Source organism: Tupaia chinensis, unplaced genomic scaffold (assembly GCF_000334495.1).
Source record: "Tupaia chinensis unplaced genomic scaffold, TupChi_1.0 Scaffold000146_1, whole genome shotgun sequence".
In the NCBI taxonomy this organism is placed as follows: Eukaryota; Metazoa; Chordata; class Mammalia; order Scandentia; family Tupaiidae; genus Tupaia; species Tupaia belangeri.
In genome coordinates this window covers 16,862,380-16,880,090 of record NW_006159616.1, presented here as the reverse complement: position 1 = coordinate 16,880,090, position 17,711 = coordinate 16,862,380, and the positions used below count along the sequence as shown (strand labels likewise).

The window sequence follows — 17,711 nt, the reverse complement described above, 5'->3', positions numbered from 1 at the left end:
AAGAGCGGGCACTAAATAAACTGAGGGCTAGAAGATCCTCCGCACCACCTCATTGGCTAAACTGCAGACCTCTTCAAAGAATGCATGGCCATCAAAGAAGTGCACTGCCTGCCAATTGGCACGGGCTGGAGTTATTCTATAGAAATGACTCATTGTTGCTTGAGGATGTTGAGGGCAACAGAACTGGTCTGAAGTGGCCTGCAGTATGTAGGAGTGTGTGCAGAGAGCATTAATAGAGCTTATTGGTGTGGCCACTGAGCTCCTGCTCTGAATAATAGTGATGATTATTGTAAAAGTGAGAACAGAAATGAAGACAGAGGTCAGAAACTAGAAGTAATGTGTCTTCTTGCCACTGTCGTTTTGCAGGGTTTCTTCATTGCTTTCTGTTGATGGAGATTGGCATTTTGCTAAGCCAGCAAAGGAGAAATGTTTACAGGGTCCAGATTTCATATCACAAAGCGAGACCAAGAAGGGGTAAATTTGACTCCTGAGATGATAATAAATTGACAGGTAGCACAATATTAAAGTAGGAATTAAGACGGTATTGGGTTCAGCTTAATCACCAAATAATATTGTATTAAAGAACAATAACTATTCTGGTTAATATCATTCTCTTCCAACATCTGATGTACTAGATGCATTTCTTTCTGGATAACCTATATCAGTTCATGGTTTTACAATTCACCCAGTACCCAGTGCCATTCATATCAGAGTAGGAGCCCAGGATTAAGTGCCTAAAGTCCAAGCAGGAACTGTCTATGAAGTAAGCAAACTGGGTGAGATGGTGGTCACTGAGACATCATCCTATCCAGAGGATCAGTAGCTTTTCAGCTTTGCCCACTGCATACACTGCAGGAATATGGGCTCAGAATTGCCAGAGCTAATTTTGTGAGAGAAGCTAGAAATCCTCATCTCCCAATTTGTTTATTTCTTATGAGAGAGGGAGAGAGAAGAAGAGAGAGAGAGAGAGAGAGATGGGAACTCCCAACAGAGTCTTTACACTGCTGTCCAACCCTGCTTTAGCCGGCCAGGACCATGGGCAGTCACACACACACACAGACCTCGGGACGTGAATCCCAGACCTTCCCATATGGCTTCAGCATTGAGGACCATTGCATTACCACTGTGCCACTGTGGCTGGCCTCCAAATCTTTAAATGTTGGCAGATAAACCAGATAGGAAAAATACTGTGTGGAACAGCAAGCACATCTCTGGGTGGATTTGGCCTCTGGGCTGCCAGTTTGTGACCTTTGCTTTGGAGGCATCCTTACTGTCTCACTGTCCCTCATTTTCTCCAGCCAATTGATTTTCAAGCCCCATTTATTTCGCTTTTGAAAATGTTCTGCTTTGTTCATTTTTCCCACTCCCACGGCTGTGGTGCAGGATCTCATCGTCTCTTTCCTGGGCTGTAATCATAGTCTCCTATCAGTAAGTCTCCTCTCCGTCACGCCAGCATCAAAGAGCGTTTCTAAAGCGCAGCTCTTTTTGTATCTCCCCTCTGCTTAAAAGCCTTCCCTGACTCCTGGCTCTTGTGGGTAAAACTCCACTTGTCTGGCATTTTAATTCTTCCACAGTTTGGTGCCTCCCTATCCTTTCAGCTTTGGATTCTGCTGCTCTTCTGCATGCCCTGCAGTCTCTACCTACTTCGTATTACTCAGATTTCCCTGAACACCTTTAGCTTTTCCCACTTTCCTGCTTTTGCTCATGCTGTTTCCTTGCCTCAATGCCTTTAGCACGTGTCTGCTGGGCAATCTCCTACTACTCATTCCTTAAGACCCAGTTTAAATGTTAGTTCCTTGGTGTGACCTCCCATTCTTTTCTCATCAGTATGAACACATGGTTCATGCTGTGAATTTAGCACTCATTTTCTGTTTTGTACTTGTCACAATAGTCCTGGCCCTGCAGCCCTGACGGTCTTTCCAGCTGTACATATTTCTAAAGGCCATTGCTCATACGTCTTTATCTCATTAGGGCCCTGCATAGTGCTGGCATATAGTAGGTGCTCAATAATTCACCAAACGATTGAACCCATGAGTGGGTAAATGAGTGAATGCCTGGTGAATTGCTTCTTCACTGAATCTGTCCCTAAATGCTTTTATGGTGGTTCATTGTTTCATCCCTGATTGACACTTTGATACTTATTAAGAATGTTTTACCGGTTCTAAATAATAGACAGCCAACTGAGCCAGGCTTTATTTCAGAAGTCCAGGCTATTAGAAATTTATTCCGAATTGCTGCTTACTATTTTGTAGAAAGTACTCCCGATAATCTTGGATCCCTGAAATCTTAATCACCATACTCTCATAAATTGTCAGAGTACCATTATTTTATATCTTGCTCAAATAAAAAAATTTATATATATGTATGTGTATATATATAAATTATTGTCCTATGTGCTGTTTCTAACAAAAGTTGGTTACTTTGACAGCATAATTTGGGTTGTTAGTTTTGCCTGGTGGGTGGAGACTCAGAATATCCCATGCAGGGTGTTGGCCTGGCCAACTGGGCTGCTGGGAAGTATATCAGGGCACAAGGACAGGAACGTTTAGACTATTGAACCAAGGGTTGGGATACTTAGCATGAGGGGTAGACCTTCCCAGCTTTCTATATGGTGTGTCCTGGGGAGATTCCCAGGTAAGAGCTGCTACTGGAAAGGGGTATGGCATGGTTATTTATTTATTTATTTAAATTAAGGCCAGTTACTTTTTTGACTTTTTTTTTGGGGGGGGGAGGTTTTCGCTATAGGGTGCGTGTACTCACCAGACAGACAGAGAGAGACATAGAGACAGAAAGCGAGAAATCACCTCCCGGGGGGATGGTCACGCCGCAATCCCTTCTCCTTCATTCTCCTCTTGGGATCTTGGGCATGCACGCATACGCGCTCAGTGTGAGTTTTAAGCCACCGGGTCCGGGATGTGAACCGTGGACGACTATGTGGGAGTCTAGCGACATAGCCATTACGCTAACTGCTGGTTCCCAGGCCAGTTACTTTTTGTAAAGTGCAGTAAGTGGTGGATTCTGGGAAAATTTGCTTCCACTGTAAACATGTTGGTTAGAAGTCATTAATATGACATTCACATATCCCTAATAAAGTATATAATGCAGAGATCTGGCACCATTGAAATACCCAGAGGACATTAAGTATGAGTCTTAAAACCAAGAGTATTGGAAACAAGATATTTTTACTTCTCGTTTGGGAGTAATATAATTGCATTTTGTGGCTCTAGCAGATGCTGGGGCCAGCTGCTAGGAGAGCCTTGGCTTTTTTTCCCCCTTAGCTTTGGTCCCTTACAGTTAAAACCCTTGTGCAAAACTCATAAAAAGCCAACTTTTAAAAATGATCCTTTGTTTGAAAAATCCATTTCTTCATATGCAAAATATATCAGAGATTGTTTAGACCACAGAGATGTTTTTTATTACTTGGACTCAAGAGAATAAAGAGCAACACACACACACACACACACACACACACACACACACACGTACACACTCAGAGTCATGTGTTGCTTTATGTCAGGGATATATATGTTCTGAGAATTATTAGGTGATTTTTGGTGTTGTGCAGACGTCATAGAATGTACTTACACAACCTAGATTGTATAGCCTACCTACTGTACATCTAAGCTAATGGTATAGCCTCTTATTTATTTATTTTTTTTGGAGAGGTTTTTGCTATCGGGCACGTGCGCTCACCAGACAGACAGAGAGAGACATAGAGACAGAAAGCGAGAAATCACCCCCCAGGGGGGATGATCACGCCGCAATCCCTTCTCCTCCATTCTCCTCTCAGGATCTTGGGCACGCACGCACACGAGCCCGGCATGAGTTTTAAGCCACCGGGTCCGGGATGCGAACCGTGGTCGACTACGTGGGAGTCCACCGACATAGCCATTACGCTAACTGCTGGTTCCCCGCCTCTTATAATCTTATGGGACCACCATGGTATATGTACTCTATTACAGAACAAACGTGATGGATAGCTGTGTGTGTGCGTGTGTGTGCGTGTATATGTGTGAGGGTGTGTGTATTTTGTTGTTTTTGTTGTCTGTTTAACTGTTGTTATAATAAACACTAAAGGTTCCTTAGCTGACCTTTTTCTTTTTCTGGTATTGAACCCATGCCTTGAAGACAGGTTGAAGATGGCCAGTCTGAGAGAACTGGGAAGGGCTCCTGTTCTTTTCTAAGGGCTGTTGCAGGGGAAATTGTTGGAAGGGAGGTCAGTGTCTCTGTGCTGGACTATTCTCTAGGGTTTGAAAAAAGCACCATCTGCAGTGGGTATTTTCTTCTGGGGAGGGAATGGAAACAATGAAAAGCTTAGACTGAGAAGTACAGGTGAATTCAGCTCTGCTTAAAATCCCACATCCCATCCGAAACAGATGGGAACCTCCCTGCGCAGCAGAGGTGGGATACGAGCTCCTCACCTCTGGAGTGGACCAATGGGACAGTGAGTCCTACTTACAAAGGAAGCATTTGCTCATGGCAGGATCTTCCTTCACACCGGGGCTCCAAGTCAGCCCGTGTGTATGCAGAGGGCTTGGTGGGGCAGCAGCCTTTGGCTCCAGAAGGCATGTTGCTTCTTGTAGGTCACTGTGATGTCTGTGGCCAGAGCTGGCTGTCCAGCATGGCAGCCAGCTATCGAGTGCTTGAACTACAGCTGAGCTGAACTGAGATTGGCTATTAAATGGAAAACACATACTGGATTTAGAAACCTTAGTAAGAAAAAGAATATGAAATAGCTCTGCTTTAAAATAAGTGCAATTATAATATTTTGGATATCTTAGTTTCAACTATATAATATATTTTAAAAGTTAACTTCCCCTAATTCTTTCTGTCATTTGTATAGACTATAGATTGTGTAGACCATAGAGATATTTTTATTACTTGGACTCAAAAGCAAAAGACACACACACACACACACACACACACACAAATATTTAAACTCAAAAATTTAAAATTACACTTGTGGCTTGCATTTGTGGCTCTTGTTATGTTTCTGTTGGACAGTTCTGTTGAGGCAGTAATGCTTGGCCAAGTGCTGCCTCTTTAATGAGGAGGACTTAGAAAATTTCTGTAGAACCTCACATGGGGCATTGAGTGTTGATGACAATTTTATCTTTATCTGACCATGCCCTGGGCCTCTAGTTACTTACAGCAAGGGGAGGCTCAAACATGGCACTTTTAAAGTTTATTTTCTTTGGAAGGAAATGTTACATTTTCTCATTCAACTCTACTGTGTCAGTATTCATATTTGTATACAAGAACCGTTGTGGGGACCAGCAGTTAACGTAATGGCTATGTTGCTGAACTCCCATGTAGTCAACCGCAGTTCGAGTCCCGGACCCGGTGGCTTAAACTCACGCTGGGCACATGTGCGTGCGTGCCCAAGATCCAAAGAGGAGAATGGAGGAGAGAAGGGAGTGTGGCATGGCCATCCCCCACCCCCGGGGGGGGGTGATTTCTTGCTTTCTATCTCTCTGTCTCTGTCTTTCTGGTGAGTGCATGTGCCCTATAGCAAAAACCTCTCAAAAAAAAAAAAAAAAAGAACTACCATGATATAAGGACCGAGACTCAAACCTTCCTTGAGTACTGTAGAACCAGGAATGGAGGACCACCACTCATATATGTGCAGCAACAGAAATCACATGTGTTAGGAGTTTGGCCATTGCTGAGAAGGTTCCAGAAGATGGAGTTTACTGTGTAGAGAGATAGCAGGGTTGAGATGACAGGGAAGACTTCCCAGAGCGCTAGCTATGAACAGTGTCTGGCAGGTGATATCACAGAATTGGTGCACAGGTATTGAAGTGAGAAGAGGCGAGAGGAGCCAGGTTGGCACTGCAATGCATTCTCATCCACCAGTCTCAGTGGGGTGCTTCTAAGGTGACCCTCAACCTTGCTGCCCTCCCCATCCCCACAACTGCCATAGGCTTTGTAGTCCTCCATCAGAACTCATCAGTCTGAGGGACAAAGCTGGCAATTGAATGGGGGGCAATTTGCATGCCTTTGAAAGAAAGATTCATGACAACACAGCATGGGGCCAGGTATTGATGGTGACTTTCCTGCTCACTCTGTCCTTCCCAGTGTGGCTTGGTCAAAGCCTTGAGGAGGGCCCACCTGCTTCCCTAGTCTGTAGGGACCAATCCTGATGCTAAGTGGATACGAAGGGACCCTTGGGATTCTCCCAGTTTGTTCTTTTGAGCCCTTGCCACACACAGACATTGTACCTTGGCGGCAGTTTTTCTATTTGAACGTCCAAAGGACAAACTAAACATTTAAAATCTGCAAGCTATACAGTCTTTGCTTTGGAACCTGCAATGAATTTCTTCATTTTGACAATGGAGTCATTCTTCTCAGCATTGATGCAGCATTTAGGATTCAGGAAGAGAAGACCATGGAGGGAGCCAGGAGCTGACGGTGGCCAGCAGGTGTGGGAGCCTGCCTTGTGGGTGCAGTGTCTCTGTGGGGGCAGGAAGGGTTGGCAAGTCCTTCATCCCAAAACCAGGCTTGGCTGAGTGTCTAAGCTCTCTTCTCCTTTACTTCCTTTCCTTTTTATTGTGGTGAAATATACACAGCTGAAAACTTAGCATTAACGGCACCTAGTACATTTATAATGTAGTGCAACCATCACCACTGTCTAGTTCCAGACATTTTCATTACCCCAAAAGGAAGTCCCATGCCCATTAAGTAGTCACTCCCCATTGTCTTCTTCCCCTAGCCCGTGGCAACCACTCATCTGCATTCTGTCTCTGTATGGACTTGCCTGTTCTAAACATTTCATATTAATGGTATCATATGATATATAGTCTTCAGTGCCTGGCTTCTTTTACTCAGCACAATGTTTTCAGGTCTTGTCCATGTCAAGCTTGTGTCAGTACTTCTTCCTTTTTATGACTGTATAACATTCCATTGTACGCATATACCACATTTTGTTTATCACCATTTACCATCTACGGACACTTGAGTTGCTTCCACATTTTGGCTCTTGTGAGTAATGCTGCTGTGAACATATGTGTCCACTTTTTTTGGAGCATGCTCTTCTCTTGCTTGAGCATCCTGTTAATCTTCTGGGCAGATTGGAATTGAGTCTGAGAGGCAGCCAGGGAGTGGGCAAGGAGCACACATACATTAGAGTCAGGGGTTGTGGGTCTTAGAGTGGCTCAGCCACAAACATGCTGACCTTAGGGGAGTCCTTTCACTCCTATATGCCTCAGTTTTTTTAATGAAAAAGAGAGACCAGAGTCGTGTTTTCATGAGTCCTAGGTTTGTGGCACTTCAGAGGAGAAGGAGGCCAGAGAGTTGGGCTGAAAATGCTTCTTTTCACAACCTCTGCCCATCTTCAGTTAGGATCTCTCTCTTCTCAGTCATTTTTATCTGCCTTATATTTTAAGCAGGGAGTTCCATGGATACAAAGAATTTTGCTTATCACTGAAGTAGATGATTTTATGAATCAGACAAGGGTTTTGGAGTGGAAATGAGCCTGATGTTGCTGGAAAGAGAGAATGCCACTGTCTTAGTCCAGTTTTCTGCATTGGTCTGTTATTGTGTTGCTAAACAGAAATAACCAAGACTGGGTGATTTATAAAGAACAGAGATATAATTGGCTCATGATTCCAGTGGCTGGAAAGGCCACAAGCATGGGTCCATTATTTGACTGGTTTCTGGTCTTAAGTCATAGCTTGTATAAGAAAGGCAGGCAGGGGAACCAGCAGTTAGCCTAATGGCTATGTTGCTGGATTCCCACGTAGTCTACTGTGGTTCGCGTCCCAGACCCGGTGACTTCAATCTCACACCAGGCGCCTGTGCGTGTGTGCCCAAGATCCCGAGAGAAGAATGGAGGAGAAGGGATTGCTGCGTGACCATCCCCACTGGGGGGTTATTTCTCGCTTTCTGTCTCTATGTCTCTCTCTGTCTGTCTGGCGAGCGCACACGCCCTATAGCAAAAAACCTCTCCAAAAAAAAAAAAAATAAGAAAAAAAGAAAGGCAGGCAGGTCAGTAACCATGTGCAGAGAAAGAAAGAGAAGAGGAAGCAGGCTTTCCCACTTCCTGTTTGTCCCTGCCATGCTCCCAGCCGACTGGATGGTGGGAGCATGGCAGGGACAAACAGGAAGCATGGCACCACAAAGAAAGTGTGTCTTCCTCTCTCATTCCACTGACTCACTTGCCAATTGTGTCTGGAAGGTTCATGCCCATGTTGAAGCCTGGTTTTCCTCTTAAAGTTCTTACCACCTCCCAATGCCATTACGTTATGGAGTAAACTATAACACATGAACCCTTGAGGGATACACCATTATCTAAACCATAGCAAGGACACTTAGTCTAGACTCATCCTAGCCCACTGAAGGGAGGTGGGTCCAGGAAATGACTCTGGTCAGTGGTAAGCAGGAGACCATCAGTTTGAGATGGGAAGACTCAGTTTCCACACACAAGTCTCTTCTTTTCCATCCAAGCATATCAGGGCTATTTTTAAAGAAATTCTAGACAATGATATAAAGTATGGTTTTCATTCTGGTTCTACAGGTATTGGTGTGTGACCTTGGGCAAGTCACTCAGCTGCTCCATGCCTTGAATTCCCTGTAAAACTGGCATAGTTCCTACTTCACAGGTTGTAATCTTCATGAAGAATAAATGAGATGATTCCCCATAAAGTCCTAGAGAAGGACTGACCCTGGACAACACTTCTCCAATATTAGCATTGGGAACATTAATGATAATGCTGACACAGATGATGAAGTTCCTGTTCTTCCTCAGATCACCCCTACCTTGCTCCAATGACCCTCTTTACTCTGATTTTTTTCCCTTAAATTATTATTTATTTCATTTGAATTTATTTTAAATTTAATTCAGTTTTCCTATGAATATTAAAAACAATTGTGGGAGGGTGACTGAAAGAAAGAGAGGTAGACAGAGAAAGCACTCCCCAGTAGCAAGTGGTTGAGTCATAGTCCCTTCCCCTCCATTTCTTCATCCTGTTGGTACTTTGGACATGTGCACACACACCTGGCATGGTTCAGTTCTCAAACTGTCAGGTCTGGGACTGACAGCCATCAGGGATCCAGCTTCTTTAACCATGATTCCATGGGGTTGGTCCCTGACTCTCAGTTTTGCTGAGTCCTAGTTTCATAGGGAACTGAGGTTTAAATAGGTTGAGTAATACGGTCAGAATGACACAGCTAGTAAGTGGCAGAGCTGGCACCTAAAGCCAGGTCTGTTTGCTTCCAATGCATGTGCTATTATCCATGTTACTATGTTGTTTTCCTACAGTGACATAGAGTTAATTAAATAACTGGTAAAGGCTTAATCCAGGAGCTGCTGCATTTTGCTGCTTTTAAGCTCCTACACCAACTACCTGTAATAATACACATGTACAGAACACACATATACACAAATTCCCCGTGTGTGCATATTTATTTCTATAATGCTTACTCTTTTCTCCCTCTCTCTCATTCATCCATCCTTCTGCCCACTCATGCACCCACTTGTCCAACTGTCTGTCTAATAAACATTTATCAGGTGCTTCCTGTGTGCCCCAGAACACTGTTAAGTCCTGGGGATACGTCAGTGATGACATATTCCTTACTCTTGCTCGTGGTCCAAAGGGAGATGTTATCCAAGTAAACAAGCAATTAGAATGCAGAGTGATAAATCCTACAGCACTGGAAGAAGGTGTGGGCACCATGGGAACATGAAGACTGGGCAGCTACCCCTGTCATGAATGGTTAGGGAGGGCTAGCCAAAGAAGTGGCTCTATCTAGTTAGACCTTAGGGACAGATTTTTCTAAGGAGAACAAATGAAATGTGAAAAGGCTCAGGAATGAGAGGACAGTGTGCTGGTTGATCAGCTACTTATTTAATTTTATTTAAGTTTCTAGTTGCTATAATGAAAAAAACTTGTACAATGAAGCAACTCTATTTTTTTTTCAAGAATTCTGGTTCCTAGGTTCTTGGTGTAAGGTCCAGGCCTGCTGACCAAGGTAGCTTGGGATTGCCATTCCCAGCCACTGGCTACCTCATGGAAGGGGCCAGTTCCCATGATTATGTGAGACCTGGATCTCCACCCAGGCCTGGTGGCCCTCATACTGCATGGCATGAGTGGTATTTTCTACTTTAACTCAGTCTGCTTCTCTGGTTTTCGTGGTAATCTCTTTCTTTTCCTTAAGGCCAAGTTTAACATGCCTGGTCATGGGTGTCAACTCCATTATGTCCAAGTCCAGAAGAGACTGCTAGCCTTGGGGCAGATGGCTGCTCAGTTTCAAGGAGCCCTCAATTTCAACCCTGGCTACAGAGAGAGGGGAGGTGGAGGCTTCCTCTTTGCACTTTCCTGGTAGTCAAGGGCAGCAGCTCTGTGTTGTATCATCACCAAGATCAAGGGAAACATGTACTAGTCCAACCTTAATTTAGCTTACAATCCCTGCCAATTTCATGTTAGCAGATCCGTTTGGAGCTGGGAGTAATGGGCCATATCATGCCTCAGAGCTGGAACATTGACTTATGTTGATGTCACCCACTGGCTTTTTATGGAAATTATTAATAAATCAGTAATTCTATCTGCAGTGATATTGTTGTGTTTATAAATATTTAATTTACCTTCAGGTGCCCACATTTTCTCCATCTTTGCCTTAAACTCTGCTGACTTTGCTCTTCCTTCTGAAGCACTGCTCAATAGATTAAGTTATCAGTAGTGGGAAAGGTTAACTTATTTCTCTCTCTCTTTCTGAAATGTGGCTCTATTTTTTCTTTTCTTTTTAATCTTTGTGTGATTTGGCTCAGGGGGTTGGGAATCAAGCTGAGAGAATGCGACATCTCTTTTGACAAAGATGAAAGATTCGTCCAGCTTCAGAGAAGGACAGACTAAACTTTCCAATTATGACCTTGCATAAGTGGAGACCTGTTGCTCACATGTGTTTCTCCCTCCTTCAAATTAATGACATTTAAAATCTGAAATGGTGTCTGATGTTTTCCTCCCACAGAGAAATATTTTTGTCCTTGCCACCGATTTATCTTTTGAAACCCAGTGCTTTGATTATTATTGTATGGCAGGTTGGATGGAAAGGACTTAAAAAATCAAAATAGAAACAGAGTCCAAGTTGAGTGTTTTTCTAGGAGAGATGGAGTTCCAGCCTCACAAAGGAGGACGGCGGCTGGGAAACAACAAAGACTTTCTTACTTCTCAGGATTCGTGAGCTAATTGTTGTTATTATCTTTTTATTCTTCTGTTTCAGGAAATTGCAGCTTATTTAATAACATTTGAGAAACACGAAGAATGGCTAACCACATCCCCTAAGACAAGGTAATGTCCTAGATCTTGCAGTTTTTCAAATATGTACAGTAAGTGGATTGATTTTCATTGATTACCTGATTTAGCTAGTCAACTCATGGGCACAAGTTGAAAATGCCATGGCGTGCTTGATAGCTTGTGAGGTTGAAGTCTCATTAATTGACCTAAACCCAGGGTAGTGAATGCAATCGGATGGACTAAGAACAGTGCTATTGCCATCAGGTAAATTGGAACTTTTAACCTAATGGTGTAAGGCTGGATCCTTTGGCCAGGTGCTTGGATGCCTGGCCGGGCAGGAGCATGTGGAGCAAGTTTATTTTGGGAAAGTGCCCACTTGCCACCAGCATTTGCTAGAAACATACTTTTAAAAAAGAGAAACTAGCTTAACTACCCACTTTTATCTCAATGTGTTTTATAAACTGAAAGTCAAGTTATTTTTGGTTGGTGTTAAGATGATCCCCCAAATCAGAAGCAATGGCTAAGTTTGCAGTTTATTATGCAGTAAATGTCCTTGAACCTACTAACTGCCAAGAACATTTAACTTCTCTCACCACTTGGGAACAGACGGAATTGGTGAAAATATAGTCAACCTGTGTTCTGCCAGCACAAGTGATGTTATTATTTTGTGAAGAATGGTAAAGTTGGGATTTAAGGTTTATTTTAAAGGCAGCCTCTTCTTTTCCAGCTCTAAGTTTTTATTTTTGGTATGTTACATTCTAGAGCTTCAGAAATACATGGCCACTCTCTCCCAATTGCTGCAACTTTTCTATCAGCTGTGACAGGGCCAGGTGTTTATTAGCCTGACGGGCGTTAGCTGGAGCATGGCTTAGAGGATGACTGGGCTGCAGGCTGAAGTTTAAGAGGTAGAACACCCAGTCTGTTTCACCTTGGACAGAAGCACCAAGTTCTCCAAGTTTGTTAAGTGGTTACCAGGGAAAGGGGTTGGGGATTTGTCCTCTGTGCCTTTGGGTGTCATCTTGACCTGCTTGTTCTTTCTGAGCTGGAGGGAAGAGAGTCTCTTCCTTGATAATGTTTACTTATTCTAGAAGGTATGTAAGAACTATTACTTCATTAGTTTTACTGGTTAGCACCCTTAAGATGAAGTCAAAATGTTTCCACTTTGTAGGAAGTTAGAAGTTATTAAGGAAAGGGAAATTAGTTGCTCCCATCCCCAGGGGGCTTTGATTCTTTTAGTTTTCAGTTTGCAATCTGAAAGAGAGTCCCTCTACAGGATGTTCTAAACTCCTTGGCCTTCTGGGGCCATGGTTTCCTTTGCTATAAAAATTATATGGTTTGTATTAGTCGGTTTTTGCTGTGATAATGCTATGTAAGAAATAATCTCCAAACTTAGTGACTTATCACAATTAAGTTTTACTTCCTGCTCATAGGTCTGTGGGTTGGACGTGGCTTTGAGACTGCCATGAATCTTTAGGACTGCTCCATGAATCTTTTTGTCCAAGGACCTAGCCGAGGAGGCCCTCTCTGTCTCAGACGTCTGGTTCTCATGAAGGAGGGCAGGGGCTTAAAAGCCGAAGGCAGTCCATGCAGGCACAATTAAAACTCCTACTTAAATGTGGTATCCTATGTCATGCCTGCTCACAAATTCATTGTCCAAACAAGTCTCAGGCCAAGTCCAATAAGAATGGGGTTGAGGACCTTCTTCCACAGAGTGAGGCAAGGATGGAAAGCAAAGAGTGAATGATAACACAGTCTACTCTGTGGTGAGTATAGCTACTTCATAGACTGTAGAAAGCTCAGAGTACTCATTTCTCCCTTCTTCTGGGCACCATCTTCTTCTACAGCAGTCATTCGCAAATTTGAGCAGGCATCAGGATTGTTAAAGCACTGGTCTCTGGGCCCTACCCCAAGAGTTTTCAATTTAGTAGGTCTGGGTGGGGTCTGAGAAGGTCTTGTTTTTTTTTTTTTTTTTTTTTTTACAATTTCCCAGGCGATGGGCTATGGCTGCTCTGGGATCTCACTGTGAGAACTGCTGTCCTAGTTTCCTTGAGGAGAAGGAGACTTGTCTGATTTTTGCCTTGGTACTCTTTCCTGACTCCCCTCAGTGGCTCCCAGCTCAAGTAGCCTCCAACCTCTCCATGCACCCTTCAGTCCTCCGTGAAATACTCCTTGAATCTAAGTGGACAGAAAGAGCTTCTCTTTAGCTGGACAGTGAGATTTTTCTGGAACACCTCCTGGTCCAGACATCTGATTGCAGATACACAGATGCATACTGTGCTTTAGCTACCCTTTGACACAGAGCCATAGAGCATTTTAAGGCAGGGATTCTACCTCCTGTTTCAGTCTTCAGAATTTGGGTTTCAATTGAGAAGTGAATGTCACTCATCATCATGCCTGACTCAGTTGTTTGGAGTATAAATAGAGCCAAGAGACTTCTCATCTCAAGGCACAGGGGCATGCGTGGCAGAAGAGAGAATGTGGGTTTCTTTCAGATACTGACAAATTTGGGTTGGAGCCTTGGCTTTGTCACTCAATAGTTTCATGACTATGAGAAAGTCATTTTAGCTTTTTGAAAAGCTCCATATTTTCTTCTCTGCATAGGTAATGCAGTTGATGCAGATCTTATCCTCACCAAGTCATCATAAGGATTGAATGCAAAAATATTTGTGACCCTGTTTCACATGCTGGGAAGTTCTGTGTCATGTACCAGGCGTCACTTTCCTCTTGTCTAAAAGGGCCAGTGCCTCTAGCCCACTGATGGCTTTGATTTCAGGAGGTATCTGCCAGGATTTCTCCAGGCTTTGGAAGGACGGATTTCTTTCCTGAAGGCAGAGGGTGAAGACAGAAGGTTTCCTATTAGTATTATAATATCCACTCTGTGTTTACACTTGAAAGCTTCTTGTCCCAGGAGAAGGCAAAGTTGCTGTGGTTGTTCAAGGACCTTCCTAAATTAGTTGTTGAGTTGAGTTTGGATACCCACCCCCCATCTCTAGTATTGAAATTAATTGGTGCAGTTAACTGCTGAGTTCATACAAACTGGCCTCTTGGTATTAAGGAATTAATGACACCAATACTCTGCTGAATGAGAAGGCAATACAACTTCTGTTTGCTGCCGCCGCCGCCACTGCTAATTTCATTTTAGAAAATTAATAAAAATGAATTGCACCACTGACATTTATAGAGTTTCCTAATAAAATGATACATTGTTTGTGTGGAGGAATCCCTATTAAATTAATTGTTGTAATCAGTTCACATATAGATGTTGGTATAGGAGTTGCAGGGGGACCCACTGCTTATCTCTGTGGCTGGCTGGTGGCTAGGGGTTACAAATATAGCCCTTGCTCAGATACTGCCCTAATTACAGAGCCAGCCCCAGGAGCCCTGGCTCACCTGTTTAATAATGAGGTGTGCTACAAGGAGCTCCGTGAGTTGGGGACCTTGGGGCGGCAGCGGTCCTGCGACAGGGCTGCATGCTGAATGTTCAAACAGCCCGTATTGTACTCTCAGTAACTGGGACTTTCAGTCTGAAAAATCACCCTTCAGGACGTCTTTATTTGGCACTTGCTGTGTGCTCAGTACTATCATAATACTGTCTGGAGACCTTAGGGAATGCCACTCTCCCCACTCTGCCAGGTGAATTTAGAATCTTGGAATGAAGAGCATCCTCCCTGTGTCTGGAACATTCTTCCAGCTCCTCCTGCAGGCCTTGATTCGAGTGTCCCTTTCTCTGTAAGATCTTCCCTGGTCACACGATTTAAAGTCACACCCCCATCCAGACAGGCCCCCATCCTCTAGCTCTACATTTCTCTAGAGCACTTAGTGGACACACAATTTAATCCACTGTTTCTATGTTTATTTGTTCATGATCTGATCCCCTGCTCCAAAGTAAAGTACCACAAGGGCACGGGCTTCTAGATGGACTTGTTCATGGGGATCCCTGATGCCCAGTGCAGTGGAGGACAAGTAGTAGGAACTCATGAAATACTTGTGAAATGAGTAAGAGTGAGGTATGAAATGTGGGACTGAGCGCTGTGAAAGGAGAGACCTGAGTTTTCTCCACTTTTTTTTCTTGTACTGTACCCAGTCCTGGGTTTGGCTAATTGACCCAGTTCTGTGAGGCTGAGCACCCCCATGGGCCAGGCACTGTGCCTTAATTCCCGTGACAGCTCTACCAGGCAACCAGAGGCAGCTGAGGATGTGGGACCTCCCAGTGCTGCACGGTAAGCATTAGAACTGGAATTTGGACCTGCAGTTATCTTCCTGCAAACCACAAACTCTTTCCTTTTATGCTGTACCTCCACTGAACAGAGAGAAAATGGGGACTGAAGGTAGCCCAATAAATAGCTCTTATGTTCCCCTCCACCTCTCATCTCCATGAATTCTGAACTATCTCCAAAGATCCAGGCACCAGACAAAGCCTCTCCTTGCTGGCAACCATGGCTCAGTATGCCAGCCAGGTGGGCTTTCCATGCTCCTGTCCTGCACTGGGTGCAGCACTCCCGCACCCCGCACCCGCCTGTCACAGAGGCAGCTGAGGAAGTGCAGAGAATTGCCCACTGCCCCATGCTGGCAGGCCCGTCTCACCACAGGCAGGGAGCAGAGCCTAGCAGAGCACAGGCAGGGACTACAACATTTAGCGATCTCAGTAATTTATTTCTCCTCCCCTGGGAGACATGTAGCCTTCCCTGGAAGCCAGGGACACAGGAAGCTCAAGATTGACGTGCAAGCATTTCCTTCCCAGGAATCCTGTTTATACTGGTTAGAAGGAGGCTGGAAAAAGCTATTAATTATCTAATTAATTAATTAGATTGATATAGATAGCACCTTAACACTGAAGCACTAAGGGTCTTGTAATAGAATTTTCCTATAATGAACACTAAATGCTTTTTGGTCAATAAGCAGTAAAACTGCCGAGTAGAAGGAGGGCATCTAGAAGGAAAAGAGGAGAAAAGTGAACCCCGAGTTTCAAGAAGACTACAGTGACTTGGCAACAGACGCCACCTCCTTCTCCATTTTTCCTGACCCCCTCCATCCATTGCTCCTTCAGGTGCTTTGACCTTTCCCTAGCCCCATTGGTGGGTGGACACCAAGTCTCTGGTCCTCTGTGCTTTCATACTGTGTTCTCTCTCCCAGGATGCTCGGGACTCCCTTACTCCATGGTCTGACTGATAAGTCTCTGTGGATCATTCTCCAAGTCTCAATCTCCCTCCTTGGCCCCAGATATTGGATTATTATCCCAAACTTATCATTTTCTTCTTTCTCCTTGCCCAACTTCCATTCTGGTTTCATCTTCTGGCTTCTAAGAGTGACTTCTTATGTATTTATTTTACTTAGTTTTTTAAAAAAGCTTATTTATTTTGAAAGAGAGAGAGAGAGAGAGAGAGAGAGAGAGAGAGAGAGAGGAGCACCCTCACTGGGGTATCATGCTGTGATCCCACTCAGCCCTCGCAGCCACCAGGACAATGGGCACATGCCCAGCATGCACAGGTTGATCAGGAAACAGAACCCTGGTCTCTCGAGTGGATCCAGCTTCACCTGAGCAGTGTGTTACAGCTAGGCCACCGAGCCAGCCCCACTCAATTAAAAAGATGCCAATGCTTACTCTTTGTGCTCTTTATGGCTCCTCTTTCTCTTTTGCCCCCTGAATTTTATTAGTTACCAATCCTGCTGGCATGTCAAACTGTAATCCACATCCTTATTTTCCTCCTAAGATCAGCCGGGTTGGGCCTTACCATCTCTAGCATGCTTGGATTATGGAGATAGCTCTTACTACACCTTTGCAAGCTGAACTCCATTTTCCAGTTTTTTTCAAATATTCCTTTTAGTACATCGTTGTTCCAACTGAAAACCTTAGAGACTTCCTGTGCGGTAGGCCCGTACTCTTTAGTGTTGTACTCAGGGTTATTACATTTTAACTCCCCATTTTTGTTTATTTTTCTTGACTCCCAACTCCAGGTACCTGCAGCAGGGGCCGCTTCTGCTCTCCTAACACATCCTCCTCGTCCTGACTTGACTTGGCCACCGACCTCACCTCAAATCCCCTAATATCCAGCCTAATTGGCCTCCTCCTGGGAGCCTTCCCCAAACACACCAACTCATAGCAAGCCCTCTTCCCTTTCAGCTTCTGCAGCCTACATTCGCTTTGTCACCCCCTGTTTGACTATTCAGCTCACATGAGTGTGTAAGTCTTGCCTCCCTGGTGAGAAGGTGAGTTCTCTAAGGATAAGATCATGCTGCTTCTTTGGTCTCTTCACAGCTATGCATGGAGGAGGCTGTAGCTTTGTTGGGTTTGGGGGTGGAGGGCAGTGTGTGGGTTCATCACAGAGCAACATGTTGCCCAGACTTTGCAGTCAGTGGGGCTCTTTGTCCTAGAGCGCCCTGGGGATCCCGGGGTGGCACCAGTCTGTGCACCAACGGTTGTACCTAGAAAGTCAGTTTTACTGGCCCCTAGGCTGGTCCTTGGTCATTTGGTGCTGCCTT

General features: G+C 44.3%; 1 protein-coding gene across 1 annotated transcript in view; it reads left to right on the top strand.

The window, feature by feature from the left end:
- CAMTA1 (calmodulin binding transcription activator 1) overlaps positions 1–17,711 on the top strand; it is a 1,029,661-nt gene that overhangs the window by 308,985 nt on the left and 702,965 nt on the right. The window contains exon 5 of the mRNA XM_027770647.1: positions 11,218–11,285. The gene's annotated coding sequence lies outside the window, so the exon portion shown is untranslated. The remainder of the gene's footprint in view (positions 1–11,217; positions 11,286–17,711) is intronic.